The sequence below is a fragment of the Schistocerca nitens genome, unplaced genomic scaffold, assembly GCF_023898315.1.
Source record: "Schistocerca nitens isolate TAMUIC-IGC-003100 unplaced genomic scaffold, iqSchNite1.1 HiC_scaffold_196, whole genome shotgun sequence".
NCBI classification, from domain to species: Eukaryota; Metazoa; Arthropoda; class Insecta; order Orthoptera; family Acrididae; genus Schistocerca; species Schistocerca nitens.
In genome coordinates, this window is record NW_026045737.1 from 1 (window position 1) to 27740 (window position 27740).

General features: G+C 54.4%; 21 non-coding genes and 1 pseudogene across 21 annotated transcripts; all 22 read left to right on the forward strand.

Annotated features, from left to right (window-relative positions):
* The first annotated feature begins 561 nt into the window (after positions 1-561).
* On the forward strand, positions 562-680 carry LOC126220409 (5S ribosomal RNA). Its single transcript, XR_007542860.1, has one exon. It is a non-coding gene; the product is annotated as a 5S ribosomal RNA (ribosomal RNA).
* Positions 681-1523: 843 nt separating this feature from the next.
* On the forward strand, positions 1524-1642 carry LOC126220422 (5S ribosomal RNA). The gene has a single exon (XR_007542871.1). It is a non-coding gene; the product is annotated as a 5S ribosomal RNA (ribosomal RNA).
* Positions 1643-2484: 842 nt separating this feature from the next.
* On the forward strand, positions 2485-2603 carry LOC126220430 (5S ribosomal RNA). Its single transcript, XR_007542878.1, has one exon. It is a non-coding gene; the product is annotated as a 5S ribosomal RNA (ribosomal RNA).
* An 844-nt stretch (positions 2604-3447) lies between these two features.
* On the forward strand, positions 3448-3566 carry LOC126220431 (5S ribosomal RNA). Its single transcript, XR_007542879.1, has one exon. It is a non-coding gene; the product is annotated as a 5S ribosomal RNA (ribosomal RNA).
* Positions 3567-4409: 843 nt separating this feature from the next.
* On the forward strand, positions 4410-4528 carry LOC126220433 (5S ribosomal RNA). The gene has a single exon (XR_007542880.1). It is a non-coding gene; the product is annotated as a 5S ribosomal RNA (ribosomal RNA).
* Positions 4529-5366: 838 nt separating this feature from the next.
* On the forward strand, positions 5367-5485 carry LOC126220411 (5S ribosomal RNA). The gene has a single exon (XR_007542861.1). It is a non-coding gene; the product is annotated as a 5S ribosomal RNA (ribosomal RNA).
* An 843-nt stretch (positions 5486-6328) lies between these two features.
* Positions 6329-6447, forward strand: LOC126220412 (5S ribosomal RNA). Its single transcript, XR_007542862.1, has one exon. It is a non-coding gene; the product is annotated as a 5S ribosomal RNA (ribosomal RNA).
* An 843-nt stretch (positions 6448-7290) lies between these two features.
* Positions 7291-7409, forward strand: LOC126220413 (5S ribosomal RNA). Its single transcript, XR_007542863.1, has one exon. It is a non-coding gene; the product is annotated as a 5S ribosomal RNA (ribosomal RNA).
* An 837-nt stretch (positions 7410-8246) lies between these two features.
* LOC126220414 (5S ribosomal RNA) lies at positions 8247-8365 on the forward strand. The gene has a single exon (XR_007542864.1). It is a non-coding gene; the product is annotated as a 5S ribosomal RNA (ribosomal RNA).
* Positions 8366-9208: 843 nt separating this feature from the next.
* On the forward strand, positions 9209-9327 carry LOC126220415 (5S ribosomal RNA). The gene has a single exon (XR_007542865.1). It is a non-coding gene; the product is annotated as a 5S ribosomal RNA (ribosomal RNA).
* Positions 9328-10164: 837 nt separating this feature from the next.
* Positions 10165-10283, forward strand: LOC126220416 (5S ribosomal RNA). Its single transcript, XR_007542866.1, has one exon. It is a non-coding gene; the product is annotated as a 5S ribosomal RNA (ribosomal RNA).
* Positions 10284-11126: 843 nt separating this feature from the next.
* Positions 11127-11246, forward strand: LOC126220429 (5S ribosomal RNA; annotated as a pseudogene).
* A 7039-nt stretch (positions 11247-18285) lies between these two features.
* Positions 18286-18404, forward strand: LOC126220417 (5S ribosomal RNA). The gene has a single exon (XR_007542867.1). It is a non-coding gene; the product is annotated as a 5S ribosomal RNA (ribosomal RNA).
* Positions 18405-19247: 843 nt separating this feature from the next.
* LOC126220418 (5S ribosomal RNA) lies at positions 19248-19366 on the forward strand. Its single transcript, XR_007542868.1, has one exon. It is a non-coding gene; the product is annotated as a 5S ribosomal RNA (ribosomal RNA).
* Positions 19367-20215: 849 nt separating this feature from the next.
* On the forward strand, positions 20216-20334 carry LOC126220419 (5S ribosomal RNA). Its single transcript, XR_007542869.1, has one exon. It is a non-coding gene; the product is annotated as a 5S ribosomal RNA (ribosomal RNA).
* An 837-nt stretch (positions 20335-21171) lies between these two features.
* Positions 21172-21290, forward strand: LOC126220420 (5S ribosomal RNA). Its single transcript, XR_007542870.1, has one exon. It is a non-coding gene; the product is annotated as a 5S ribosomal RNA (ribosomal RNA).
* An 844-nt stretch (positions 21291-22134) lies between these two features.
* LOC126220423 (5S ribosomal RNA) lies at positions 22135-22253 on the forward strand. The gene has a single exon (XR_007542872.1). It is a non-coding gene; the product is annotated as a 5S ribosomal RNA (ribosomal RNA).
* An 838-nt stretch (positions 22254-23091) lies between these two features.
* Positions 23092-23210, forward strand: LOC126220424 (5S ribosomal RNA). The gene has a single exon (XR_007542873.1). It is a non-coding gene; the product is annotated as a 5S ribosomal RNA (ribosomal RNA).
* Positions 23211-24048: 838 nt separating this feature from the next.
* Positions 24049-24167, forward strand: LOC126220425 (5S ribosomal RNA). Its single transcript, XR_007542874.1, has one exon. It is a non-coding gene; the product is annotated as a 5S ribosomal RNA (ribosomal RNA).
* Positions 24168-25010: 843 nt separating this feature from the next.
* On the forward strand, positions 25011-25129 carry LOC126220426 (5S ribosomal RNA). The gene has a single exon (XR_007542875.1). It is a non-coding gene; the product is annotated as a 5S ribosomal RNA (ribosomal RNA).
* Positions 25130-25972: 843 nt separating this feature from the next.
* LOC126220427 (5S ribosomal RNA) lies at positions 25973-26091 on the forward strand. The gene has a single exon (XR_007542876.1). It is a non-coding gene; the product is annotated as a 5S ribosomal RNA (ribosomal RNA).
* An 835-nt stretch (positions 26092-26926) lies between these two features.
* Positions 26927-27045, forward strand: LOC126220428 (5S ribosomal RNA). Its single transcript, XR_007542877.1, has one exon. It is a non-coding gene; the product is annotated as a 5S ribosomal RNA (ribosomal RNA).
* The last annotated feature ends 695 nt before the right edge of the window (positions 27046-27740 follow it).

Sequence of the window (27740 nt, forward strand, 5' to 3'; positions counted from 1 at the left end):
GTCCCTTAGTCGTCTCGTCTCGTCTCGTCCCGCAGACGTTTGTCGTGCTTGCGCTGTCATATGGACCACGACCCGAGCGGCAGCGAGCGGCAGTCGAGCAAAGTCGGGACAAGTCGGGACGGGATACGAATGGTGCGAATGCACTGCAAAGTACGCAGACACCTGGTGCGAGGCGAGGCGAGGCGAGGCGAGGCAGAGGCGAGGCGAGGAAGCCCACATCGCTACCAGTGGCGCCCTCCAGCACGACACTGCCACACCCCGCACAGGCCCCCCGCTGGACACCAGGGACAAGATGCGTCCTCCGCTAGTGTCGAAGGCTGCACGCGCCCAGCGAATGACAGGAGGTGCAACGAGCAGCAGTGCGTCTCACACACGCGGCGGTGCGCCCGCTAATTCGGCCGTCGCTCTGCTGGGACGCCGGGCGCGCCCCCCCGCGCCGTCCTCGAGGAACTGGCTGTTGCGGAAGGAAGTGCCTACGTCAAATGCGGCCGAAAACTAACATTTTGTGTGTTGGGAGAAAAGCCGAACGCGAATTCTGCCGTGCTCCTACATTACACGAGTGCCAACGGCCATACCATGATAAATACACCGGTTCTCGTCCGATCACCGAAGTTAAGTATCATTGGGCCCGGTTAGTACTTGGATGGGTGACCGCCTGGGAAACCCGGGTGCTGTTGGCTCCCTTCCTTTTTTTTTTTTTTTTTTTTTATGTCGCTACCCCTGCCAGCCCAATTTTCAAACTACCCTTCTGTTGTGACAACGATGCTTCCTTAAGCCTTTTAAACTACTGTAATGGTACGAAAATGCAGTAATTAACTCAGTTTGGGGGAGAATGTGCTAACCAAGTTTGCCAAGAAGACTTTCAAAACGACAAAACAGTACGAATCGGCAGGTGATTTCTGAAATACGTCAGCGCCTATTGTTGTGTAGGAGTGTAGAGTTCCAAATTTGATTTGTAATCACGAATTTGTCCCTTAGTCGTCTCGTCTCGTCTCGTCCCGCAGACGTTTGTCGTGCTTGCGCTGTCATATGGACCACGACCCGAGCGGCAGCGAGCGGCAGTCGAGCAAAGTCGGGACAAGTCGGGACGGGATACGAATGGTGCGAATGCACTGCAAAGTACGCAGACACCTGGTGCGAGGCGAGGCGAGGCGAGGCGAGGCGAGGCGAGGAAGCCCACATCGCTACCAGTGGCGCCCTCCAGCACGACACTGCCACACCCCGCACAGGCCCCCCGCTGGACACCAGGGACAAGATGCGTCCTCCGCTAGTGTCGAAGGCTGCACGCGCCCAGCGAATGACAGGAGGTGCAACGAGCAGCAGTGCGTCTCACACACGCGGCGGTGCGCCCGCTAATTCGGCCGTCGCTCTGCTGGGACGCCGGGCGCGCCCCCCGCGCCGTCCTCGAGGAACTGGCTGTTGCGGAAGGAAGTGCCTACGTCAAATGCGGCCGAAAACTAACATTTTGTGTGTTGGGAGAAAAGCCGAACGCGAATTCTGCCGTGCTCCTACATTACACGAGTGCCAACGGCCATACCATGATAAATACACCGGTTCTCGTCCGATCACCGAAGTTAAGTATCATTGGGCCCGGTTAGTACTTGGATGGGTGACCGCCTGGGAAACCCGGGTGCTGTTGGCTCCCTTCTTTTTTTTTTTTTTTTATGTCGCTACCCCTGCCAGCCCAATTTTCAAACTACCCTTCTGTTGTGACAACGATGCTTCCTTAAGCCTTTTAAACTACTGTAATGGTACGAAAATGCAGTAATTAACTCAGTTTGGGGGAGAATGTGCTAACCAAGTTTGCCAAGAAGACTTTCAAAACGACAAAACAGTACGAATCGGCAGGTGATTTCTGAAATACGTCAGCGCCTATTGTTGTGTAGGAGTGTAGAGTTCCAAATTTGATTTGTAATCACGAATTTGTCCCTTAGTCGTCTCGTCTCGTCTCGTCCCGCAGACGTTTGTCGTGCTTGCGCTGTCATATGGACCACGACCCGAGCGGCAGCGAGCGGCAGTCGAGCAAAGTCGGGACAAGTCGGGACGGGATACGAATGGTGCGAATGCACTGCAAAGTACGCAGACACCTGGTGCGAGGCGAGGCGAGGCGAGGCGAGGCGAGGCGAGGCGAGGAAGCCCACATCGCTACCAGTGGCGCCCTCCAGCACGACACTGCCACACCCCGCACAGGCCCCCCGCTGGACACCAGGGACAAGATGCGTCCTCCGCTAGTGTCGAAGGCTGCACGCGCCCAGCGAATGACAGGAGGTGCAACGAGCAGCAGTGCGTCTCACACACGCGGCGGTGCGCCCGCTAATTCGGCCGTCGCTCTGCTGGGACGCCGGGCGCGCCCCCCGCGCCGTCCTCGAGGAACTGGCTGTTGCGGAAGGAAGTGCCTACGTCAAATGCGGCCGAAAACTAACATTTTGTGTGTTGGGAGAAAAGCCGAACGCGAATTCTGCCGTGCTCCTACATTACACGAGTGCCAACGGCCATACCATGATAAATACACCGGTTCTCGTCCGATCACCGAAGTTAAGTATCATTGGGCCCGGTTAGTACTTGGATGGGTGACCGCCTGGGAAACCCGGGTGCTGTTGGCTCCCTTCCTTTTTTTTTTTTTTTTTATGTCGCTACCCCTGCCAGCCCAATTTTCAAACTACCCTTCTGTTGTGACAACGATGCTTCCTTAAGCCTTTTAAACTACTGTAATGGTACGAAAATGCAGTAATTAACTCAGTTTGGGGGAGAATGTGCTAACCAAGTTTGCCAAGAAGACTTTCAAAACGACAAAACAGTACGAATCGGCAGGTGATTTCTGAAATACGTCAGCGCCTATTGTTGTGTAGGAGTGTAGAGTTCCAAATTTGATTTGTAATCACGAATTTGTCCCTTAGTCGTCTCGTCTCGTCTCGTCCCGCAGACGTTTGTCGTGCTTGCGCTGTCATATGGACCACGACCCGAGCGGCAGCGAGCGGCAGTCGAGCAAAGTCGGGACAAGTCGGGACGGGATACGAATGGTGCGAATGCACTGCAAAGTACGCAGACACCTGGTGCGAGGCGAGGCGAGGCGAGGCGAGGCGAGGCGAGGCGAGGAAGCCCACATCGCTACCAGTGGCGCCCTCCAGCACGACACTGCCACACCCCGCACAGGCCCCCCGCTGGACACCAGGGACAAGATGCGTCCTCCGCTAGTGTCGAAGGCTGCACGCGCCCAGCGAATGACAGGAGGTGCAACGAGCAGCAGTGCGTCTCACACACGCGGCGGTGCGCCCGCTAATTCGGCCGTCGCTCTGCTGGGACGCCGGGCGCGCCCCCCGCGCCGTCCTCGAGGAACTGGCTGTTGCGGAAGGAAGTGCCTACGTCAAATGCGGCCGAAAACTAACATTTTGTGTGTTGGGAGAAAAGCCGAACGCGAATTCTGCCGTGCTCCTACATTACACGAGTGCCAACGGCCATACCATGATAAATACACCGGTTCTCGTCCGATCACCGAAGTTAAGTATCATTGGGCCCGGTTAGTACTTGGATGGGTGACCGCCTGGGAAACCCGGGTGCTGTTGGCTCCCTTCCTTTTTTTTTTTTTTTTATGTCGCTACCCCTGCCAGCCCAATTTTCAAACTACCCTTCTGTTGTGACAACGATGCTTCCTTAAGCCTTTTAAACTACTGTAATGGTACGAAAATGCAGTAATTAACTCAGTTTGGGGGAGAATGTGCTAACCAAGTTTGCCAAGAAGACTTTCAAAACGACAAAACAGTACGAATCGGCAGGTGATTTCTGAAATACGTCAGCGCCTATTGTTGTGTAGGAGTGTAGAGTTCCAAATTTGATTTGTAATCACGAATTTGTCCCTTAGTCGTCTCGTCTCGTCTCGTCCCGCAGACGTTTGTCGTGCTTGCGCTGTCATATGGACCACGACCCGAGCGGCAGCGAGCGGCAGTCGAGCAAAGTCGGGACAAGTCGGGACGGGATACGAATGGTGCGAATGCACTGCAAAGTACGCAGACACCTGGTGCGAGGCGAGGCGAGGCGAGGCGAGGCGAGGCGAGGCGAGGAAGCCCACATCGCTACCAGTGGCGCCCTCCAGCACGACACTGCCACACCCCGCACAGGCCCCCCGCTGGACACCAGGGACAAGATGCGTCCTCCGCTAGTGTCGAAGGCTGCACGCGCCCAGCGAATGACAGGAGGTGCAACGAGCAGCAGTGCGTCTCACACACGCGGCGGTGCGCCCGCTAATTCGGCCGTCGCTCTGCTGGGACGCCGGGCGCGCCCCCCGCGCCGTCCTCGAGGAACTGGCTGTTGCGGAAGGAAGTGCCTACGTCAAATGCGGCCGAAAACTAACATTTTGTGTGTTGGGAGAAAAGCCGAACGCGAATTCTGCCGTGCTCCTACATTACACGAGTGCCAACGGCCATACCATGATAAATACACCGGTTCTCGTCCGATCACCGAAGTTAAGTATCATTGGGCCCGGTTAGTACTTGGATGGGTGACCGCCTGGGAAACCCGGGTGCTGTTGGCTCCCTTCCTTTTTTTTTTTTTTTTATGTCGCTACCCCTGCCAGCCCAATTTTCAAACTACCCTTCTGTTGTGACAACGATGCTTCCTTAAGCCTTTTAAACTACTGTAATGGTACGAAAATGCAGTAATTAACTCAGTTTGGGGGAGAATGTGCTAACCAAGTTTGCCAAGAAGACTTTCAAAACGACAAAACAGTACGAATCGGCAGGTGATTTCTGAAATACGTCAGCGCCTATTGTTGTGTAGGAGTGTAGAGTTCCAAATTTGATTTGTAATCACGAATTTGTCCCTTAGTCGTCTCGTCTCGTCTCGTCCCGCAGACGTTTGTCGTGCTTGCGCTGTCATATGGACCACGACCCGAGCGGCAGCGAGCGGCAGTCGAGCAAAGTCGGGACAAGTCGGGACGGGATACGAATGGTGCGAATGCACTGCAAAGTACGCAGACACCTGGTGCGAGGCGAGGCGAGGCGAGGCGAGGCGAGGCGAGGAAGCCCACATCGCTACCAGTGGCGCCCTCCAGCACGACACTGCCACACCCCGCACAGGCCCCCCGCTGGACACCAGGGACAAGATGCGTCCTCCGCTAGTGTCGAAGGCTGCACGCGCCCAGCGAATGACAGGAGGTGCAACGAGCAGCAGTGCGTCTCACACACGCGGCGGTGCGCCCGCTAATTCGGCCGTCGCTCTGCTGGGACGCCGGGCGCGCCCCCCGCGCCGTCCTCGAGGAACTGGCTGTTGCGGAAGGAAGTGCCTACGTCAAATGCGGCCGAAAACTAACATTTTGTGTGTTGGGAGAAAAGCCGAACGCGAATTCTGCCGTGCTCCTACATTACACGAGTGCCAACGGCCATACCATGATAAATACACCGGTTCTCGTCCGATCACCGAAGTTAAGTATCATTGGGCCCGGTTAGTACTTGGATGGGTGACCGCCTGGGAAACCCGGGTGCTGTTGGCTCCCTTCCTTTTTTTTTTTTTTTTTTTTTATGTCGCTACCCCTGCCAGCCCAATTTTCAAACTACCCTTCTGTTGTGACAACGATGCTTCCTTAAGCCTTTTAAACTACTGTAATGGTACGAAAATGCAGTAATTAACTCAGTTTGGGGGAGAATGTGCTAACCAAGTTTGCCAAGAAGACTTTCAAAACGACAAAACAGTACGAATCGGCAGGTGATTTCTGAAATACGTCAGCGCCTATTGTTGTGTAGGAGTGTAGAGTTCCAAATTTGATTTGTAATCACGAATTTGTCCCTTAGTCGTCTCGTCTCGTCTCGTCCCGCAGACGTTTGTCGTGCTTGCGCTGTCATATGGACCACGACCCGAGCGGCAGCGAGCGGCAGTCGAGCAAAGTCGGGACAAGTCGGGACGGGATACGAATGGTGCGAATGCACTGCAAAGTACGCAGACACCTGGTGCGAGGCGAGGCGAGGCGAGGCGAGGCGAGGCGAGGAAGCCCACATCGCTACCAGTGGCGCCCTCCAGCACGACACTGCCACACCCCGCACAGGCCCCCCGCTGGACACCAGGGACAAGATGCGTCCTCCGCTAGTGTCGAAGGCTGCACGCGCCCAGCGAATGACAGGAGGTGCAACGAGCAGCAGTGCGTCTCACACACGCGGCGGTGCGCCCGCTAATTCGGCCGTCGCTCTGCTGGGACGCCGGGCGCGCCCCCCGCGCCGTCCTCGAGGAACTGGCTGTTGCGGAAGGAAGTGCCTACGTCAAATGCGGCCGAAAACTAACATTTTGTGTGTTGGGAGAAAAGCCGAACGCGAATTCTGCCGTGCTCCTACATTACACGAGTGCCAACGGCCATACCATGATAAATACACCGGTTCTCGTCCGATCACCGAAGTTAAGTATCATTGGGCCCGGTTAGTACTTGGATGGGTGACCGCCTGGGAAACCCGGGTGCTGTTGGCTCCCTTCCTTTTTTTTTTTTTTTTATGTCGCTACCCCTGCCAGCCCAATTTTCAAACTACCCTTCTGTTGTGACAACGATGCTTCCTTAAGCCTTTTAAACTACTGTAATGGTACGAAAATGCAGTAATTAACTCAGTTTGGGGGAGAATGTGCTAACCAAGTTTGCCAAGAAGACTTTCAAAACGACAAAACAGTACGAATCGGCAGGTGATTTCTGAAATACGTCAGCGCCTATTGTTGTGTAGGAGTGTAGAGTTCCAAATTTGATTTGTAATCACGAATTTGTCCCTTAGTCGTCTCGTCTCGTCTCGTCCCGCAGACGTTTGTCGTGCTTGCGCTGTCATATGGACCACGACCCGAGCGGCAGCGAGCGGCAGTCGAGCAAAGTCGGGACAAGTCGGGACGGGATACGAATGGTGCGAATGCACTGCAAAGTACGCAGACACCTGGTGCGAGGCGAGGCGAGGCGAGGCGAGGCGAGGCGAGGCGAGGAAGCCCACATCGCTACCAGTGGCGCCCTCCAGCACGACACTGCCACACCCCGCACAGGCCCCCCGCTGGACACCAGGGACAAGATGCGTCCTCCGCTAGTGTCGAAGGCTGCACGCGCCCAGCGAATGACAGGAGGTGCAACGAGCAGCAGTGCGTCTCACACACGCGGCGGTGCGCCCGCTAATTCGGCCGTCGCTCTGCTGGGACGCCGGGCGCGCCCCCCGCGCCGTCCTCGAGGAACTGGCTGTTGCGGAAGGAAGTGCCTACGTCAAATGCGGCCGAAAACTAACATTTTGTGTGTTGGGAGAAAAGCCGAACGCGAATTCTGCCGTGCTCCTACATTACACGAGTGCCAACGGCCATACCATGATAAATACACCGGTTCTCGTCCGATCACCGAAGTTAAGTATCATTGGGCCCGGTTAGTACTTGGATGGGTGACCGCCTGGGAAACCCGGGTGCTGTTGGCTCCCTTCCTTTTTTTTTTTTTTTATGTCGCTACCCCTGCCAGCCCAATTTTCAAACTACCCTTCTGTTGTGACAACGATGCTTCCTTAAGCCTTTTAAACTACTGTAATGGTACGAAAATGCAGTAATTAACTCAGTTTGGGGGAGAATGTGCTAACCAAGTTTGCCAAGAAGACTTTCAAAACGACAAAACAGTACGAATCGGCAGGTGATTTCTGAAATACGTCAGCGCCTATTGTTGTGTAGGAGTGTAGAGTTCCAAATTTGATTTGTAATCACGAATTTGTCCCTTAGTCGTCTCGTCTCGTCTCGTCCCGCAGACGTTTGTCGTGCTTGCGCTGTCATATGGACCACGACCCGAGCGGCAGCGAGCGGCAGTCGAGCAAAGTCGGGACAAGTCGGGACGGGATACGAATGGTGCGAATGCACTGCAAAGTACGCAGACACCTGGTGCGAGGCGAGGCGAGGCGAGGCGAGGCGAGGCGAGGAAGCCCACATCGCTACCAGTGGCGCCCTCCAGCACGACACTGCCACACCCCGCACAGGCCCCCCGCTGGACACCAGGGACAAGATGCGTCCTCCGCTAGTGTCGAAGGCTGCACGCGCCCAGCGAATGACAGGAGGTGCAACGAGCAGCAGTGCGTCTCACACACGCGGCGGTGCGCCCGCTAATTCGGCCGTCGCTCTGCTGGGACGCCGGGCGCGCCCCCCGCGCCGTCCTCGAGGAACTGGCTGTTGCGGAAGGAAGTGCCTACGTCAAATGCGGCCGAAAACTAACATTTTGTGTGTTGGGAGAAAAGCCGAACGCGAATTCTGCCGTGCTCCTACATTACACGAGTGCCAACGGCCATACCATGATAAATACACCGGTTCTCGTCCGATCACCGAAGTTAAGTATCATTGGGCCCGGTTAGTACTTGGATGGGTGACCGCCTGGGAAACCCGGGTGCTGTTGGCTCCCTTCCTTTTTTTTTTTTTTTTATGTCGCTACCCCTGCCAGCCCAATTTTCAAACTACCCTTCTGTTGTGACAACGATGCTTCCTTAAGCCTTTTAAACTACTGTAATGGTACGAAAATGCAGTAATTAACTCAGTTTGGGGGAGAATGTGCTAACCAAGTTTGCCAAGAAGACTTTCAAAACGACAAAACAGTACGAATCGGCAGGTGATTTCTGAAATACGTCAGCGCCTATTGTTGTGTAGGAGTGTAGAGTTCCAAATTTGATTTGTAATCACGAATTTGTCCCTTAGTCGTCTCGTCTCGTCTCGTCCCGCAGACGTTTGTCGTGCTTGCGCTGTCATATGGACCACGACCCGAGCGGCAGCGAGCGGCAGTCGAGCAAAGTCGGGACAAGTCGGGACGGGATACGAATGGTGCGAATGCACTGCAAAGTACGCAGACACCTGGTGCGAGGCGAGGCGAGGCGAGGCGAGGCGAGGCGAGGCGAGGAAGCCCACATCGCTACCAGTGGCGCCCTCCAGCACGACACTGCCACACCCCGCACAGGCCCCCCGCTGGACACCAGGGACAAGATGCGTCCTCCGCTAGTGTCGAAGGCTGCACGCGCCCAGCGAATGACAGGAGGTGCAACGAGCAGCAGTGCGTCTCACACACGCGGCGGTGCGCCCGCTAATTCGGCCGTCGCTCTGCTGGGACGCCGGGCGCGCCCCCCGCGCCGTCCTCGAGGAACTGGCTGTTGCGGAAGGAAGTGCCTACGTCAAATGCGGCCGAAAACTAACATTTTGTGTGTTGGGAGAAAAGCCGAACGCGAATTCTGCCGTGCTCCTACATTACACGAGTGCCAACGGCCATACCATGATAAATACACCGGTTCTCGTCCGATCACCGAAGTTAAGTATCATTGGGCCCGGTTAGTACTTGGATGGGTGACCGCCTGGGAAACCCGGGTGCTGTTGGCTCCCTTCCTTTTTTTTTTTTTTTATGTCGCTACCCCTGCCAGCCCAATTTTCAAACTACCCTTCTGTTGTGACAACGATGCTTCCTTAAGCCTTTTAAACTACTGTAATGGTACGAAAATGCAGTAATTAACTCAGTTTGGGGGAGAATGTGCTAACCAAGTTTGCCAAGAAGACTTTCAAAACGACAAAACAGTACGAATCGGCAGGTGATTTCTGAAATACGTCAGCGCCTATTGTTGTGTAGGAGTGTAGAGTTCCAAATTTGATTTGTAATCACGAATTTGTCCCTTAGTCGTCTCGTCTCGTCTCGTCCCGCAGACGTTTGTCGTGCTTGCGCTGTCATATGGACCACGACCCGAGCGGCAGCGAGCGGCAGTCGAGCAAAGTCGGGACAAGTCGGGACGGGATACGAATGGTGCGAATGCACTGCAAAGTACGCAGACACCTGGTGCGAGGCGAGGCGAGGCGAGGCGAGGCGAGGCGAGGAAGCCCACATCGCTACCAGTGGCGCCCTCCAGCACGACACTGCCACACCCCGCACAGGCCCCCCGCTGGACACCAGGGACAAGATGCGTCCTCCGCTAGTGTCGAAGGCTGCACGCGCCCAGCGAATGACAGGAGGTGCAACGAGCAGCAGTGCGTCTCACACACGCGGCGGTGCGCCCGCTAATTCGGCCGTCGCTCTGCTGGGACGCCGGGCGCGCCCCCCGCGCCGTCCTCGAGGAACTGGCTGTTGCGGAAGGAAGTGCCTACGTCAAATGCGGCCGAAAACTAACATTTTGTGTGTTGGGAGAAAAGCCGAACGCGAATTCTGCCGTGCTCCTACATTACACGAGTGCCAACGGCCATACCATGATAAATACACCGGTTCTCGTCCGATCACCGAAGTTAAGTATCATTGGGCCCGGTTAGTACTTGGATGGGTGACCGCCTGGGAAACCCGGGTGCTGTTGGCTCCCTTCCTTTTTTTTTTTTTTTTATGTCGCTACCCCTGCCAGCCCAATTTTCAAACTACCCTTCTGTTGTGACAACGATGCTTCCTTAAGCCTTTTAAACTACTGTAATGGTACGAAAATGCAGTAATTAACTCAGTTTGGGGGAGAATGTGCTAACCAAGTTTGCCAAGAAGACTTTCAAAACGACAAAACAGTACGAATCGGCAGGTGATTTCTGAAATACGTCAGCGCCTATTGTTGTGTAGGAGTGTAGAGTTCCAAATTTGATTTGTAATCACGAATTTGTCCCTTAGTCGTCTCGTCTCGTCTCGTCCCGCAGACGTTTGTCGTGCTTGCGCTGTCATATGGACCACGACCCGAGCGGCAGCGAGCGGCAGTCGAGCAAAGTCGGGACAAGTCGGGACGGGATACGAATGGTGCGAATGCACTGCAAAGTACGCAGACACCTGGTGCGAGGCGAGGCGAGGCGAGGCGAGGCGAGGCGAGGCGAGGAAGCCCACATCGCTACCAGTGGCGCCCTCCAGCACGACACTGCCACACCCCGCACAGGCCCCCCGCTGGACACCAGGGACAAGATGCGTCCTCCGCTAGTGTCGAAGGCTGCACGCGCCCAGCGAATGACAGGAGGTGCAACGAGCAGCAGTGCGTCTCACACACGCGGCGGTGCGCCCGCTAATTCGGCCGTCGCTCTGCTGGGACGCCGGGCGCGCCCCCCGCGCCGTCCTCGAGGAACTGGCTGTTGCGGAAGGAAGTGCCTACGTCAAATGCGGCCGAAAACTAACATTTTGTGTGTTGGGAGAAAAGCCGAACGCGAATTCTGCCGTGCTCCTACATTACACGAGTGCCAACGGCCATACCATGATAAATACACCGGTTCTCGTCCGATCACCGAAGTTAAGTATCATTGGGCCCGGTTAGTACTTGGCTGGCTGCCCGCCTGGCAACACCTCGGTGCTCTGCGCTCCGCCGGCCCGTGGTGTTTACGTTCAGCGCGCCGCAGCGTGTGGTGTTCGCGAGGCGACTTGCTTGCTTTGCTGATTCTTCACGGTACGTACTGACAACGATGGAAAGTGAAGATCGGAACAACAATATTCAGTGCGAATTTAGCCGATCTGTCCCTCGTCCGACCGCTTTCGAAATTCATCATTGGATCCTTAATGATTTGAAAATCCCGGCTAGTGACATTTTCGGACTCCAATTGGACACATTTTTAAATTCCGTCTTTGTGAAGTTAAGTAGTTCGGAACTCTGTGATACGGTTGTTAATGTCAATGATGGTGTGCGGCAATTTAAGCACGATAATCAAACCTTGAGTGACGTTAAAGTGACGAACGCGGGTTATGGCATACGGACTGTCAGGGTCTTCAATCTGCCTTTTGAAGTAAAAAACGACACCATTTCGCGATGTCTCGGCCCTTACGGCACTGTGCTTTCCGTTGTTAAAGAAAAATGGTCTGCCGCGTACCCCATACAATGTGAAAATGGGGTGCGAAGTGTACGAATGATTGTGCGAAAGCATGTGCCATCATTTGTTTACATGGCCGGGCACCGTGCCTTTATTACGTACAGTGGGCAACCGCAAACGTGTTCTTTTTGTAATCGGCCGGATCACTTTCGCCAAAATTGCCCGCGGCGTAAGGGGCCTTTGCAACTGCCGCTGGGCGAACACGGAAGCGAACCCATGAGTTGGGCGGCGGTCGCTTTAGGCGCCCCCCCACAGGCAGCTCGCCGTGTCGACCTTCCAGCAGCTATGGCCGCGTCCGTTGCTACTGTTACGGTGCCAATGCTAACCGATAGTGATCCCGTCATGTTAAACGCGGTAGCCCTACCGGAGACAGACGCGCGTGCAACAACCCCCGTCCCGGGACCAGAACCCGCCCCGGTAGTTGCCCCCACGGTGACCATTGACTCAGTCCCGCAACTGGTCGCCGACGAGACGCTCGCCCCCACAGCCGGTTCCAGTGTTGTGGCGGTCGATCAGTCTGTCACTTTAGCGGACATAGATAGAACAGTTTTCGTCCTCCCACAACAGGTGTCGGGAGTTTCGAATGTGGTCACGGCAGGCCGTGCGCACGTGGACCGTGCCCCCTCTCTCGAAAGACGAGAATCGTCTTCTTCTGTTAGTGCGTCGGTTCGGTCGCGCAGTGACCCCGAACACGATGGGCGTGACAGAAGTAGGAGTTCATCGACCGATTCCCGACGGTCGTCCGCGAGGAGAGAGCGTAGTCCGTCGCCTGTCGGGAGACCGCTATCTCAAGGGAAGCCAAAACGGCAGCGGCGTAAGGGGGGGCAGCGCGATGGCGCGGCAGTTCGGCCCGGCGCGGCCGCTCACGTGACCCGATCAGCTGTAGGCGCGAGAGCGGACGGCAGCGGTGCTGGCGGCGGCCAGGCTGCGGGCTCGGAAGCGCACAGGGCCGAAGTGGTCCGGCATCTGCAAACTGTTATCCATCAATCGGACGCGTTACCTGCCAGTGAATCGGTTCCACAACCTGCCGTGACAGATCCGCCTCAGGTTACGAGTGTGCGCCCTGTCACACAGGACGCTGTAGCTACACAACATAGTAGAGACTTACCCACGATGTCTGTCGCGGGGGCGTCACCACCTGTTACCCGACTGGGGGCGTGGGGTGATGAGCCGCCCGATGATTAATTTACAACTACTTCAAGTGTGGCATTCCGTCTTTTAAGCACGCCGACGACAACCCATGCTGAGTCGTTTTTTGTATTTGTATTTTACCGTTTTATCTTGTGAGTGTTTTTATTGTTTTATCTGTGTTTTCCTGGTTTTCTTCTTTTATGGTTGCTGGTAATCAGTTTACGGTACTAACGGTCAACGTTAATAAAATGCGTAGCCATCACAAAGCGATAGCACTGTATAATTTTTTAACTGAAAGCTGTTGTCAGGTAGCTTTTTTACAAGAGGTGACCACTGAAGCATTATCTTTTATCCGCGATTTTCACGAGTTCACTGCGTACGATAATATCATCGCGGATGACAGCACAGGCACTGCTATTTTAGTCCGATCGGACATCGAAGTGCAAAATATCGAATGCTTACCAAATGGGCGGGTCATAGTTTGTGAAATTAATGGTTACGCGTTTGTTAATGTTTACGCGCACTCTGGCAACAAACCTGCGCGGAATAATTTTTATGCTACCGAACTGTGCCAGGTTTTATATCAGAATAGAGATAATTTTATCCTCGGGGGTGATTTTAATGGTGTAATTGACGATCGCGATCAGGAACCACGGCCAAACCGGTGTGAGGACCTGAAGACGTTGGTTACTGGTTTACAGCTGCGAGACACGTGGCGGGTTCTCAACCCCCACCGTACAGCCTTTACGTATTTTTACGCTACCGGACATAGTCGTTTAGACAGGATTTACGTCTCGCCGCAGCTTGCACATACCGTCGTCGCTGCCGATGTGCAGCCGGTGATTTTTTCCGACCATTGTAGTTACATTTGTCAGCTCAATTTAGGTTTGTGCCCACGTTCGTCAGTTAAAAATATGTGGAAATTGAATTGCAGCATTTTAAATGATCCCTCTTTTAAAACGAGTTTTTTAAATATGTGGCACAACCTTGTGCAGAGCCGACCGGTCGGTTCCACCGCTATTTACTGGTGGACCGCGGTGGCCAAACCGGCGGTCAGAAAATTTTTAATTGATTTTAGTCGTGAAGCGGCACGGTGGCGCCGGGCCACGGCCGACTTCTACCGCCAGTGTTTGCGCGAGCTCGCGCAGCGTGTTACTGCGCAGCCGGAACTGCTGCCCACCCTGCGCGAATTTAAAGCAAAGTTGCTGCGGGATTTGCGGCAGAAATGTGAGGGGCCAGTGAGGCGGAGCCAGCCCGTGGGCGCCGTGGTCGGCGAGTCAGTCTCTGCGTACCACCTCCGTAGGGAGAGGTGCCGCCGCGCAAAACTACGGCTCAACACGTGGACGCTCGCCGCCGGGATCAGAACCACGGACCACCAGGCGATTCAGGCGGAATTATATCAGTATTTCAAATCACTTTTTACCGACACTGCTGTCGATGCCGCCGCAATCAATGATCTTTTAAGTCACGTGCCGCATATTTTAACGCGACGAGATAGACTCAATCTTAATGCGGTTTATACCGCGGATGACGTAGAGGATGCCGTTAAAGGCAGTCAGACAGGGAAATCCCCCGGGAACGACGGCATCCCAGCGGAGTTTTATCTGACATTTTTTGACTCTTTTAGTGAACTTTTAACGGAAATAGCTAATGACATCCGAAACGGCGCGGAAATCCCAGTGGACTTTGAAGAAGGACGTATCGTCCTCCTTCCGAAATCGACTGCGACGCCGAGTTTAGAAACTGTGCGCCCTATTACCCTTCTCAACTCGGATTATAAGATAATGGCCAGGTGCGTTGCTAATAGACTTAAGCAAGTTCTGGGAAAAGTTTTAGATGCATCGCAGTCGTGCGCTGTTCGAGATCGAAATATTTTTGACGCCGTTTTAGCCTACAGGGACTGCATAGGCCACACGAAAAGCAGCAGGCTTCGCAATGCGGGAATTTTATTGGTCGATTTTCAAACTGCGTTCGATCGTGTAAGCCACTTTTATCTTCGCAGATTGATGACTCGCATGGGTTTCGGGACGAAGTTCACGGCCATGATAAGCAATATCTTAAGCAGTGCCACGTCGCGCGTTATCGTAAACGGTATCGCCAGCGACAAGATCCATATCAGCCGCTCAGTCCGACAGGGTTGCCCACTATCTATGGCGCTGTTCGCGATCGCCTTGGACCCGCTCCTCCGTACCATTGGCCGCACTTGTCGAGGGATTCGCGTGGGAGACGACCGGCTTGTGTGTCGCGCTTATGCCGATGACTTGGGCGTCTTCATCGAACGGGCAGACGACATCGACCGCCTCTATGGCGTTCTGCAGCAATACGAACGGGCGACAGGCGCCGTAGTAAATCCGCGTAAGACGGTTCTCCTCCCGTTGACGGAGCGCATGCGTACTGAATACCGGCATTGGTACTGCGTGAAACGCCAGTCTAAGGTGCTCGGCGTGACACTGTCAGACAACTTACAACAGATGCAAGCTCTCAATTGGCGGTCCACTCTTTATAAAGTGCGCGCCGTGGTTAAAATTCATGCGCCGCGCAACTTGGCACTGTCGGACAAAGTTGCGCTTATTAATACCACCATTCTGGCAAGGGCGTGGTACCTGGCGCAAATCTTGCCGGTACCGAAGCAAATCGCACGGTCCATACGGCATGCATTTTATTGGTTTTTGTGGAAAGGCGATATTTTTAAGGTCGCTATGGCCACATGTACCCTGAAACCTTCGGAAGGCGGTCTCGGACTTGTCGATTTTAACGCCAAATGTGAGGCACTCTTTTATAAACGGACCAATGTTTTACTTGGCAAAGGTTTGGGCAGCCCTACGGCAGTTCTCTTTCATCAACACCGGCCGCGTTCCGTCACCGCCCCGGTCTACGTCACCGGCATCCCCTTCTCCATCTCCCACGTGCGCCGTTACTACATCACGCACAGCTACGTAAGTCTCCACGACGTGCGAGGCCATGCGGTCGGAGATATTGCGGATGTCATCCGAGGACGACCACCGCCCAATAAGTGGGAGCTACGTCTGCCGCAGCACGATTGGAGCGCCGTGTGGCGGAACATCAGTTCCCGCGTCATATCAGCTGACGTGAGGGCCACGTGGTACAGGGTGGTCAACCGCACTGTTGCCACCAACTGCAAGCTCCACTCCATCAACCTCATCCGGTTCAGCCAGTGCGAGGCCTGCGGAGTACCGGACGACATCGAGCACCGCTTCGAGTGCTCCAGGTTCCGGGACATCTGGTACTGTGCGAGGGACATGATTCGACTCATAAATAGAGTGACAGTCAGGCAGGTTCCTGTGACGGACGCGATAGTGCCACAGTGGAAACCTTACCCGTCCACAAAGCGGAATGCCACCATCTGGATATATGGACACACAATTCATGCCATCTTTAGTCTCAAAATTACCGATACTGTGACCTTTCTCACCAATTTATGGACTTTCCACAATGAAGAACGCGCCAGTAGGACCTATTCAGCGACGTTCGCTAATTTTTTGCATGTGGCTTTGTCCCATGCATTTCACTCGGTCGTGACCCCTCCTTAACAGTGACTTATATCAATGTGTATATACTTATACACCCTTTCCTGATTATGTGATATACGGGAACGAACACTGCAAGAGAAATTGTTGGACAAGTTTTTTGTATTTGGGATCACCTTGACCGTCATCTTGATGACGAACTGTGACAGTTTTTTGTTTTTCCGATCTACGGACAGTGTTCACTACCTTATAAGTGTCACGTCGGAAGTTTTGTTTCTGTTTATCTTTGTGTTCCAATTTTTTGTCTGAAATTGTCGTTTCGCTATCAGTGTTGTGTGTGACGCCAATGCCCTGCCATTTTGGTTGTTTGTTCTCTGCATGGTTTTCGTGTTTTGGTGCTACTCTCGAAAACCATCTTTTGTTTTTTATGTTGTTCGTTACCGCCTGTGGAAGTGTGGCGGTTCGTTTCTTTTACTACTTCCGTTTCATTTAGGGCATACGTCTCCTTTATTTCTTTTTTCTTCACCGCCAGTACCGCGGGGAAGCGGATCTGTTACCTTTCCTTCCATACGTTATTAGAGGGACCTCCCGGGCCTTACTCTTTCTTGACAGAGGTTTGTGACTAGTTCTTTTGTTGCGAAGTCATTCATCTTCGTTTTCTTTCTCCCACATTTGGTCGGTATAATTCTTGCCGCCGCTTTACGGAAGAACTTTTCCGTTTGGCTTTCTTTACGAATATTTTCATTGTTTTCAACGTTGTTAAGTCTTGCCCTCCCCTTCGATGACAGTGCCGCTCCTACGTCACCGGACGAAGACCCCTTCCCGTTCCATCTGGCGCACACCATCTGCGACCGGCGAGAAGGAGCATCTCTTCAGCCCCTCTTCGTTCTTCGTTCTTCATTCTGCACTACCAACAGCATGTATTTATAGCTGAGAAGCTCGCCGAAGAAGGCGTATTGTGGAGAGCGAAAAGGCCGGGCTATAAGGGGAGTTGGGAGGCCCGTCAAAAAAAAAAAAAAAAAAAAAAAAAAAAAAAAAAAAAAAAAAAAAAAAAAAAAAAAAGGTGCTGTTGGCTCCCTTCCTTTTTTTTTTTTTTTTATGTCGCTACCCCTGCCAGCCCAATTTTCAAACTACCCTTCTGTTGTGACAACGATGCTTCCTTAAGCCTTTTAAACTACTGTAATGGTACGAAAATGCAGTAATTAACTCAGTTTGGGGGAGAATGTGCTAACCAAGTTTGCCAAGAAGACTTTCAAAACGACAAAACAGTACGAATCGGCAGGTGATTTCTGAAATACGTCAGCGCCTATTGTTGTGTAGGAGTGTAGAGTTCCAAATTTGATTTGTAATCACGAATTTGTCCCTTAGTCGTCTCGTCTCGTCTCGTCCCGCAGACGTTTGTCGTGCTTGCGCTGTCATATGGACCACGACCCGAGCGGCAGCGAGCGGCAGTCGAGCAAAGTCGGGACAAGTCGGGACGGGATACGAATGGTGCGAATGCACTGCAAAGTACGCAGACACCTGGTGCGAGGCGAGGCGAGGCGAGGCGAGGCGAGGCGAGGCGAGGAAGCCCACATCGCTACCAGTGGCGCCCTCCAGCACGACACTGCCACACCCCGCACAGGCCCCCCGCTGGACACCAGGGACAAGATGCGTCCTCCGCTAGTGTCGAAGGCTGCACGCGCCCAGCGAATGACAGGAGGTGCAACGAGCAGCAGTGCGTCTCACACACGCGGCGGTGCGCCCGCTAATTCGGCCGTCGCTCTGCTGGGACGCCGGGCGCGCCCCCCGCGCCGTCCTCGAGGAACTGGCTGTTGCGGAAGGAAGTGCCTACGTCAAATGCGGCCGAAAACTAACATTTTGTGTGTTGGGAGAAAAGCCGAACGCGAATTCTGCCGTGCTCCTACATTACACGAGTGCCAACGGCCATACCATGATAAATACACCGGTTCTCGTCCGATCACCGAAGTTAAGTATCATTGGGCCCGGTTAGTACTTGGATGGGTGACCGCCTGGGAAACCCGGGTGCTGTTGGCTCCCTTCCTTTTTTTTTTTTTTTTATGTCGCTACCCCTGCCAGCCCAATTTTCAAACTACCCTTCTGTTGTGACAACGATGCTTCCTTAAGCCTTTTAAACTACTGTAATGGTACGAAAATGCAGTAATTAACTCAGTTTGGGGGAGAATGTGCTAACCAAGTTTGCCAAGAAGACTTTCAAAACGACAAAACAGTACGAATCGGCAGGTGATTTCTGAAATACGTCAGCGCCTATTGTTGTGTAGGAGTGTAGAGTTCCAAATTTGATTTGTAATCACGAATTTGTCCCTTAGTCGTCTCGTCTCGTCTCGTCCCGCAGACGTTTGTCGTGCTTGCGCTGTCATATGGACCACGACCCGAGCGGCAGCGAGCGGCAGTCGAGCAAAGTCGGGACAAGTCGGGACGGGATACGAATGGTGCGAATGCACTGCAAAGTACGCAGACACCTGGTGCGAGGCGAGGCGAGGCGAGGCGAGGCGAGGCGAGGCGAGGAAGCCCACATCGCTACCAGTGGCGCCCTCCAGCACGACACTGCCACACCCCGCACAGGCCCCCCGCTGGACACCAGGGACAAGATGCGTCCTCCGCTAGTGTCGAAGGCTGCACGCGCCCAGCGAATGACAGGAGGTGCAACGAGCAGCAGTGCGTCTCACACACGCGGCGGTGCGCCCGCTAATTCGGCCGTCGCTCTGCTGGGACGCCGGGCGCGCCCCCCGCGCCGTCCTCGAGGAACTGGCTGTTGCGGAAGGAAGTGCCTACGTCAAATGCGGCCGAAAACTAACATTTTGTGTGTTGGGAGAAAAGCCGAACGCGAATTCTGCCGTGCTCCTACATTACACGAGTGCCAACGGCCATACCATGATAAATACACCGGTTCTCGTCCGATCACCGAAGTTAAGTATCATTGGGCCCGGTTAGTACTTGGATGGGTGACCGCCTGGGAAACCCGGGTGCTGTTGGCTCCCTTCCTTTTTTTTTTTTTTTTTTTTTTATGTCGCTACCCCTGCCAGCCCAATTTTCAAACTACCCTTCTGTTGTGACAACGATGCTTCCTTAAGCCTTTTAAACTACTGTAATGGTACGAAAATGCAGTAATTAACTCAGTTTGGGGGAGAATGTGCTAACCAAGTTTGCCAAGAAGACTTTCAAAACGACAAAACAGTACGAATCGGCAGGTGATTTCTGAAATACGTCAGCGCCTATTGTTGTGTAGGAGTGTAGAGTTCCAAATTTGATTTGTAATCACGAATTTGTCCCTTAGTCGTCTCGTCTCGTCTCGTCCCGCAGACGTTTGTCGTGCTTGCGCTGTCATATGGACCACGACCCGAGCGGCAGCGAGCGGCAGTCGAGCAAAGTCGGGACAAGTCGGGACGGGATACGAATGGTGCGAATGCACTGCAAAGTACGCAGACACCTGGTGCGAGGCGAGGCGAGGCGAGGCGAGGCGAGGCGAGGCGAGGAAGCCCACATCGCTACCAGTGGCGCCCTCCAGCACGACACTGCCACACCCCGCACAGGCCCCCCGCTGGACACCAGGGACAAGATGCGTCCTCCGCTAGTGTCGAAGGCTGCACGCGCCCAGCGAATGACAGGAGGTGCAACGAGCAGCAGTGCGTCTCACACACGCGGCGGTGCGCCCGCTAATTCGGCCGTCGCTCTGCTGGGACGCCGGGCGCGCCCCCCGCGCCGTCCTCGAGGAACTGGCTGTTGCGGAAGGAAGTGCCTACGTCAAATGCGGCCGAAAACTAACATTTTGTGTGTTGGGAGAAAAGCCGAACGCGAATTCTGCCGTGCTCCTACATTACACGAGTGCCAACGGCCATACCATGATAAATACACCGGTTCTCGTCCGATCACCGAAGTTAAGTATCATTGGGCCCGGTTAGTACTTGGATGGGTGACCGCCTGGGAAACCCGGGTGCTGTTGGCTCCCTTCCTTTTTTTTTTTTTTTATGTCGCTACCCCTGCCAGCCCAATTTTCAAACTACCCTTCTGTTGTGACAACGATGCTTCCTTAAGCCTTTTAAACTACTGTAATGGTACGAAAATGCAGTAATTAACTCAGTTTGGGGGAGAATGTGCTAACCAAGTTTGCCAAGAAGACTTTCAAAACGACAAAACAGTACGAATCGGCAGGTGATTTCTGAAATACGTCAGCGCCTATTGTTGTGTAGGAGTGTAGAGTTCCAAATTTGATTTGTAATCACGAATTTGTCCCTTAGTCGTCTCGTCTCGTCTCGTCCCGCAGACGTTTGTCGTGCTTGCGCTGTCATATGGACCACGACCCGAGCGGCAGCGAGCGGCAGTCGAGCAAAGTCGGGACAAGTCGGGACGGGATACGAATGGTGCGAATGCACTGCAAAGTACGCAGACACCTGGTGCGAGGCGAGGCGAGGCGAGGCGAGGCGAGGCGAGGAAGCCCACATCGCTACCAGTGGCGCCCTCCAGCACGACACTGCCACACCCCGCACAGGCCCCCCGCTGGACACCAGGGACAAGATGCGTCCTCCGCTAGTGTCGAAGGCTGCACGCGCCCAGCGAATGACAGGAGGTGCAACGAGCAGCAGTGCGTCTCACACACGCGGCGGTGCGCCCGCTAATTCGGCCGTCGCTCTGCTGGGACGCCGGGCGCGCCCCCCGCGCCGTCCTCGAGGAACTGGCTGTTGCGGAAGGAAGTGCCTACGTCAAATGCGGCCGAAAACTAACATTTTGTGTGTTGGGAGAAAAGCCGAACGCGAATTCTGCCGTGCTCCTACATTACACGAGTGCCAACGGCCATACCATGATAAATACACCGGTTCTCGTCCGATCACCGAAGTTAAGTATCATTGGGCCCGGTTAGTACTTGGATGGGTGACCGCCTGGGAAACCCGGGTGCTGTTGGCTCCCTTCCTTTTTTTTTTTTTTTTTTTTTTATGTCGCTACCCCTGCCAGCCCAATTTTCAAACTACCCTTCTGTTGTGACAACGATGCTTCCTTAAGCCTTTTAAACTACTGTAATGGTACGAAAATGCAGTAATTAACTCAGTTTGGGGGAGAATGTGCTAACCAAGTTTGCCAAGAAGACTTTCAAAACGACAAAACAGTACGAATCGGCAGGTGATTTCTGAAATACGTCAGCGCCTATTGTTGTGTAGGAGTGTAGAGTTCCAAATTTGATTTGTAATCACGAATTTGTCCCTTAGTCGTCTCGTCTCGTCTCGTCCCGCAGACGTTTGTCGTGCTTGCGCTGTCATATGGACCACGACCCGAGCGGCAGCGAGCGGCAGTCGAGCAAAGTCGGGACAAGTCGGGACGGGATACGAATGGTGCGAATGCACTGCAAAGTACGCAGACACCTGGTGCGAGGCGAGGCGAGGCGAGGCGAGGCGAGGCGAGGAAGCCCACATCGCTACCAGTGGCGCCCTCCAGCACGACACTGCCACACCCCGCACAGGCCCCCCGCTGGACACCAGGGACAAGATGCGTCCTCCGCTAGTGTCGAAGGCTGCACGCGCCCAGCGAATGACAGGAGGTGCAACGAGCAGCAGTGCGTCTCACACACGCGGCGGTGCGCCCGCTAATTCGGCCGTCGCTCTGCTGGGACGCCGGGCGCGCCCCCCGCGCCGTCCTCGAGGAACTGGCTGTTGCGGAAGGAAGTGCCTACGTCAAATGCGGCCGAAAACTAACATTTTGTGTGTTGGGAGAAAAGCCGAACGCGAATTCTGCCGTGCTCCTACATTACACGAGTGCCAACGGCCATACCATGATAAATACACCGGTTCTCGTCCGATCACCGAAGTTAAGTATCATTGGGCCCGGTTAGTACTTGGATGGGTGACCGCCTGGGAAACCCGGGTGCTGTTGGCTCCCTTCCTTTTTTTTTTTTTTTTATGTCGCTACCCCTGCCAGCCCAATTTTCAAACTACCCTTCTGTTGTGACAACGATGCTTCCTTAAGCCTTTTAAACTACTGTAATGGTACGAAAATGCAGTAATTAACTCAGTTTGGGGGAGAATGTGCTAACCAAGTTTGCCAAGAAGACTTTCAAAACGACAAAACAGTACGAATCGGCAGGTGATTTCTGAAATACGTCAGCGCCTATTGTTGTGTAGGAGTGTAGAGTTCCAAATTTGATTTGTAATCACGAATTTGTCCCTTAGTCGTCTCGTCTCGTCTCGTCCCGCAGACGTTTGTCGTGCTTGCGCTGTCATATGGACCACGACCCGAGCGGCAGCGAGCGGCAGTCGAGCAAAGTCGGGACAAGTCGGGACGGGATACGAATGGTGCGAATGCACTGCAAAGTACGCAGACACCTGGTGCGAGGCGAGGCGAGGCGAGGCGAGGCGAGGCGAGGAAGCCCACATCGCTACCAGTGGCGCCCTCCAGCACGACACTGCCACACCCCGCACAGGCCCCCCGCTGGACACCAGGGACAAGATGCGTCCTCCGCTAGTGTCGAAGGCTGCACGCGCCCAGCGAATGACAGGAGGTGCAACGAGCAGCAGTGCGTCTCACACACGCGGCGGTGCGCCCGCTAATTCGGCCGTCGCTCTGCTGGGACGCCGGGCGCGCCCCCCGCGCCGTCCTCGAGGAACTGGCTGTTGCGGAAGGAAGTGCCTACGTCAAATGCGGCCGAAAACTAACATTTTGTGTGTTGGGAGAAAAGCCGAACGCGAATTCTGCCGTGCTCCTACATTACACGAGTGCCAACGGCCATACCATGATAAATACACCGGTTCTCGTCCGATCACCGAAGTTAAGTATCATTGGGCCCGGTTAGTACTTGGATGGGTGACCGCCTGGGAAACCCGGGTGCTGTTGGCTCCCTTCCTTTTTTTTTTTTTTTTATGTCGCTACCCCTGCCAGCCCAATTTTCAAACTACCCTTCTGTTGTGACAACGATGCTTCCTTAAGCCTTTTAAACTACTGTAATGGTACGAAAATGCAGTAATTAACTCAGTTTGGGGGAGAATGTGCTAACCAAGTTTGCCAAGAAGACTTTCAAAACGACAAAACAGTACGAATCGGCAGGTGATTTCTGAAATACGTCAGCGCCTATTGTTGTGTAGGAGTGTAGAGTTCCAAATTTGATTTGTAATCACGAATTTGTCCCTTAGTCGTCTCGTCTCGTCTCGTCCCGCAGACGTTTGTCGTGCTTGCGCTGTCATATGGACCACGACCCGAGCGGCAGCGAGCGGCAGTCGAGCAAAGTCGGGACAAGTCGGGACGGGATACGAATGGTGCGAATGCACTGCAAAGTACGCAGACACCTGGTGCGAGGCGAGGCGAGGCGAGGCGAGGCGAGGCGAGGAAGCCCACATCGCTACCAGTGGCGCCCTCCAGCACGACACTGCCACACCCCGCACAGGCCCCCCGCTGGACACCAGGGACAAGATGCGTCCTCCGCTAGTGTCGAAGGCTGCACGCGCCCAGCGAATGACAGGAGGTGCAACGAGCAGCAGTGCGTCTCACACACGCGGCGGTGCGCCCGCTAATTCGGCCGTCGCTCTGCTGGGACGCCGGGCGCGCCCCCCGCGCCGTCCTCGAGGAACTGGCTGTTGCGGAAGGAAGTGCCTACGTCAAATGCGGCCGAAAACTAACATTTTGTGTGTTGGGAGAAAAGCCGAACGCGAATTCTGCCGTGCTCCTACATTACACGAGTGCCAACGGCCATACCATGATAAATACACCGGTTCTCGTCCGATCACCGAAGTTAAGTATCATTGGGCCCGGTTAGTACTTGGATGGGTGACCGCCTGGGAAACCCGGGTGCTGTTGGCTCCCTTCCTTTTTTTTTTTTTTTTTTTTTATGTCGCTACCCCTGCCAGCCCAATTTTCAAACTACCCTTCTGTTGTGACAACGATGCTTCCTTAAGCCTTTTAAACTACTGTAATGGTACGAAAATGCAGTAATTAACTCAGTTTGGGGGAGAATGTGCTAACCAAGTTTGCCAAGAAGACTTTCAAAACGACAAAACAGTACGAATCGGCAGGTGATTTCTGAAATACGTCAGCGCCTATTGTTGTGTAGGAGTGTAGAGTTCCAAATTTGATTTGTAATCACGAATTTGTCCCTTAGTCGTCTCGTCTCGTCTCGTCCCGCAGACGTTTGTCGTGCTTGCGCTGTCATATGGACCACGACCCGAGCGGCAGCGAGCGGCAGTCGAGCAAAGTCGGGACAAGTCGGGACGGGATACGAATGGTGCGAATGCACTGCAAAGTACGCAGACACCTGGTGCGAGGCGAGGCGAGGCGAGGCGAGGCGAGGCGAGGAAGCCCACATCGCTACCAGTGGCGCCCTCCAGCACGACACTGCCACACCCCGCACAGGCCCCCCGCTGGACACCAGGGACAAGATGCGTCCTCCGCTAGTGTCGAAGGCTGCACGCGCCCAGCGAATGACAGGAGGTGCAACGAGCAGCAGTGCGTCTCACACACGCGGCGGTGCGCCCGCTAATTCGGCCGTCGCTCTGCTGGGACGCCGGGCGCGCCCCCCGCGCCGTCCTCGAGGAACTGGCTGTTGCGGAAGGAAGTGCCTACGTCAAATGCGGCCGAAAACTAACATTTTGTGTGTTGGGAGAAAAGCCGAACGCGAATTCTGCCGTGCTCCTACATTACACGAGTGCCAACGGCCATACCATGATAAATACACCGGTTCTCGTCCGATCACCGAAGTTAAGTATCATTGGGCCCGGTTAGTACTTGGATGGGTGACCGCCTGGGAAACCCGGGTGCTGTTGGCTCCCTTCCTTTTTTTTTTTTTTTTATGTCGCTACCCCTGCCAGCCCAATTTTCAAACTACCCTTCTGTTGTGACAACGATGCTTCCTTAAGCCTTTTAAACTACTGTAATGGTACGAAAATGCAGTAATTAACTCAGTTTGGGGGAGAATGTGCTAACCAAGTTTGCCAAGAAGACTTTCAAAACGACAAAACAGTACGAATCGGCAGGTGATTTCTGAAATACGTCAGCGCCTATTGTTGTGTAGGAGTGTAGAGTTCCAAATTTGATTTGTAATCACGAATTTGTCCCTTAGTCGTCTCGTCTCGTCTCGTCCCGCAGACGTTTGTCGTGCTTGCGCTGTCATATGGACCACGACCCGAGCGGCAGCGAGCGGCAGTCGAGCAAAGTCGGGACAAGTCGGGACGGGATACGAATGGTGCGAATGCACTGCAAAGTACGCAGACACCTGGTGCGAGGCGAGGCGAGGCGAGGCGAGGCGAGGCGAGGCGAGGAAGCCCACATCGCTACCAGTGGCGCCCTCCAGCACGACACTGCCACACCCCGCACAGGCCCCCCGCTGGACACCAGGGACAAGATGCGTCCTCCGCTAGTGTCGAAGGCTGCACGCGCCCAGCGAATGACAGGAGGTGCAACGAGCAGCAGTGCGTCTCACACACGCGGCGGTGCGCCCGCTAATTCGGCCGTCGCTCTGCTGGGACGCCGGGCGCGCCCCCCGCGCCGTCCTCGAGGAACTGGCTGTTGCGGAAGGAAGTGCCTACGTCAAATGCGGCCGAAAACTAACATTTTGTGTGTTGGGAGAAAAGCCGAACGCGAATTCTGCCGTGCTCCTACATTACACGAGTGCCAACGGCCATACCATGATAAATACACCGGTTCTCGTCCGATCACCGAAGTTAAGTATCATTGGGCCCGGTTAGTACTTGGATGGGTGACCGCCTGGGAAACCCGGGTGCTGTTGGCTCCCTTCCTTTTTTTTTTTTTTTTATGTCGCTACCCCTGCCAGCCCAATTTTCAAACTACCCTTCTGTTGTGACAACGATGCTTCCTTAAGCCTTTTAAACTACTGTAATGGTACGAAAATGCAGTAATTAACTCAGTTTGGGGGAGAATGTGCTAACCAAGTTTGCCAAGAAGACTTTCAAAACGACAAAACAGTACGAATCGGCAGGTGATTTCTGAAATACGTCAGCGCCTATTGTTGTGTAGGAGTGTAGAGTTCCAAATTTGATTTGTAATCACGAATTTGTCCCTTAGTCGTCTCGTCTCGTCTCGTCCCGCAGACGTTTGTCGTGCTTGCGCTGTCATATGGACCACGACCCGAGCGGCAGCGAGCGGCAGTCGAGCAAAGTCGGGACAAGTCGGGACGGGATACGAATGGTGCGAATGCACTGCAAAGTACGCAGACACCTGGTGCGAGGCGAGGCGAGCGAGGCGAGGCGAGGCGAGGAAGCCCACATCGCTACCAGTGGCGCCCTCCAGCACGACACTGCCACACCCCGCACAGGCCCCCCGCTGGACACCAGGGACAAGATGCGTCCTCCGCTAGTGTCGAAGGCTGCACGCGCCCAGCGAATGACAGGAGGTGCAACGAGCAGCAGTGCGTCTCACACACGCGGCGGTGCGCCGCTAATTCGGCCGTCGCTCTGCTGGGACGCCGGGCGCGCCCCCCGCGCCGTCCTCGAGGAACTGGCTGTTGCGGAAGGAAGTGCCTACGTCAAATGCGGCCGAAAACTAACATTTTGTGTGTTGGGAGAAAAGCCGACGCGAATTCTGCCGTGCTCCTACATTACACGAGTGCCAACGGCCATACCATGATAAATACACCGGTTCTCGTCCGATCACCGAAGTTAAGTATCATTGGGCCCGGTTAGTACTTGGATGGGTGACCGCCTGGGAAACCCGGGTGCTGTTGGCTCCCTTCCTTTTTTTTTTTTTTTTATGTCGCTACCCCTGCCAGCCCAATTTTCAAACTACCCTTCTGTTGTGACAACGATGCTTCCTTAAGCCTTTTAAACTACTGTAATGGTACGAAAATGCAGTAATTAACTCAGTTTGGGGGAGAATGTGCTAACCAAGTTTGCCAAGAAGACTTTCAAAACGACAAAACAGTACGAATCGGCAGGTGATTTCTGAAATACGTCAGCGCCTATTGTTGTGTAGGAGTGTAGAGTTCCAAATTTGATTTGTAATCACGAATTTGTCCCTTAGTCGTCTCGTCTCGTCTCGTCCCGCAGACGTTTGTCGTGCTTGCGCTGTCATATGGACCACGACCCGAGCGGCAGCGAGCGGCAGTCGAGCAAAGTCGGGACAAGTCGGGACGGGATACGAATGGTGCGAATGCACTGCAAAGTACGCAGACACCTGGTGCGAGGCGAGGCGAGGCGAGGCGAGGCGAGGCGAGGAAGCCCACATCGCTACCAGTGGCGCCCTCCAGCACGACACTGCCACACCCCGCACAGGCCCCCCGCTGGACACCAGGGACAAGATGCGTCCTCCGCTAGTGTCGAAGGCTGCACGCGCCCAGCGAATGACAGGAGGTGCAACGAGCAGCAGTGCGTCTCACACACGCGGCGGTGCGCCCGCTAATTCGGCCGTCGCTCTGCTGGGACG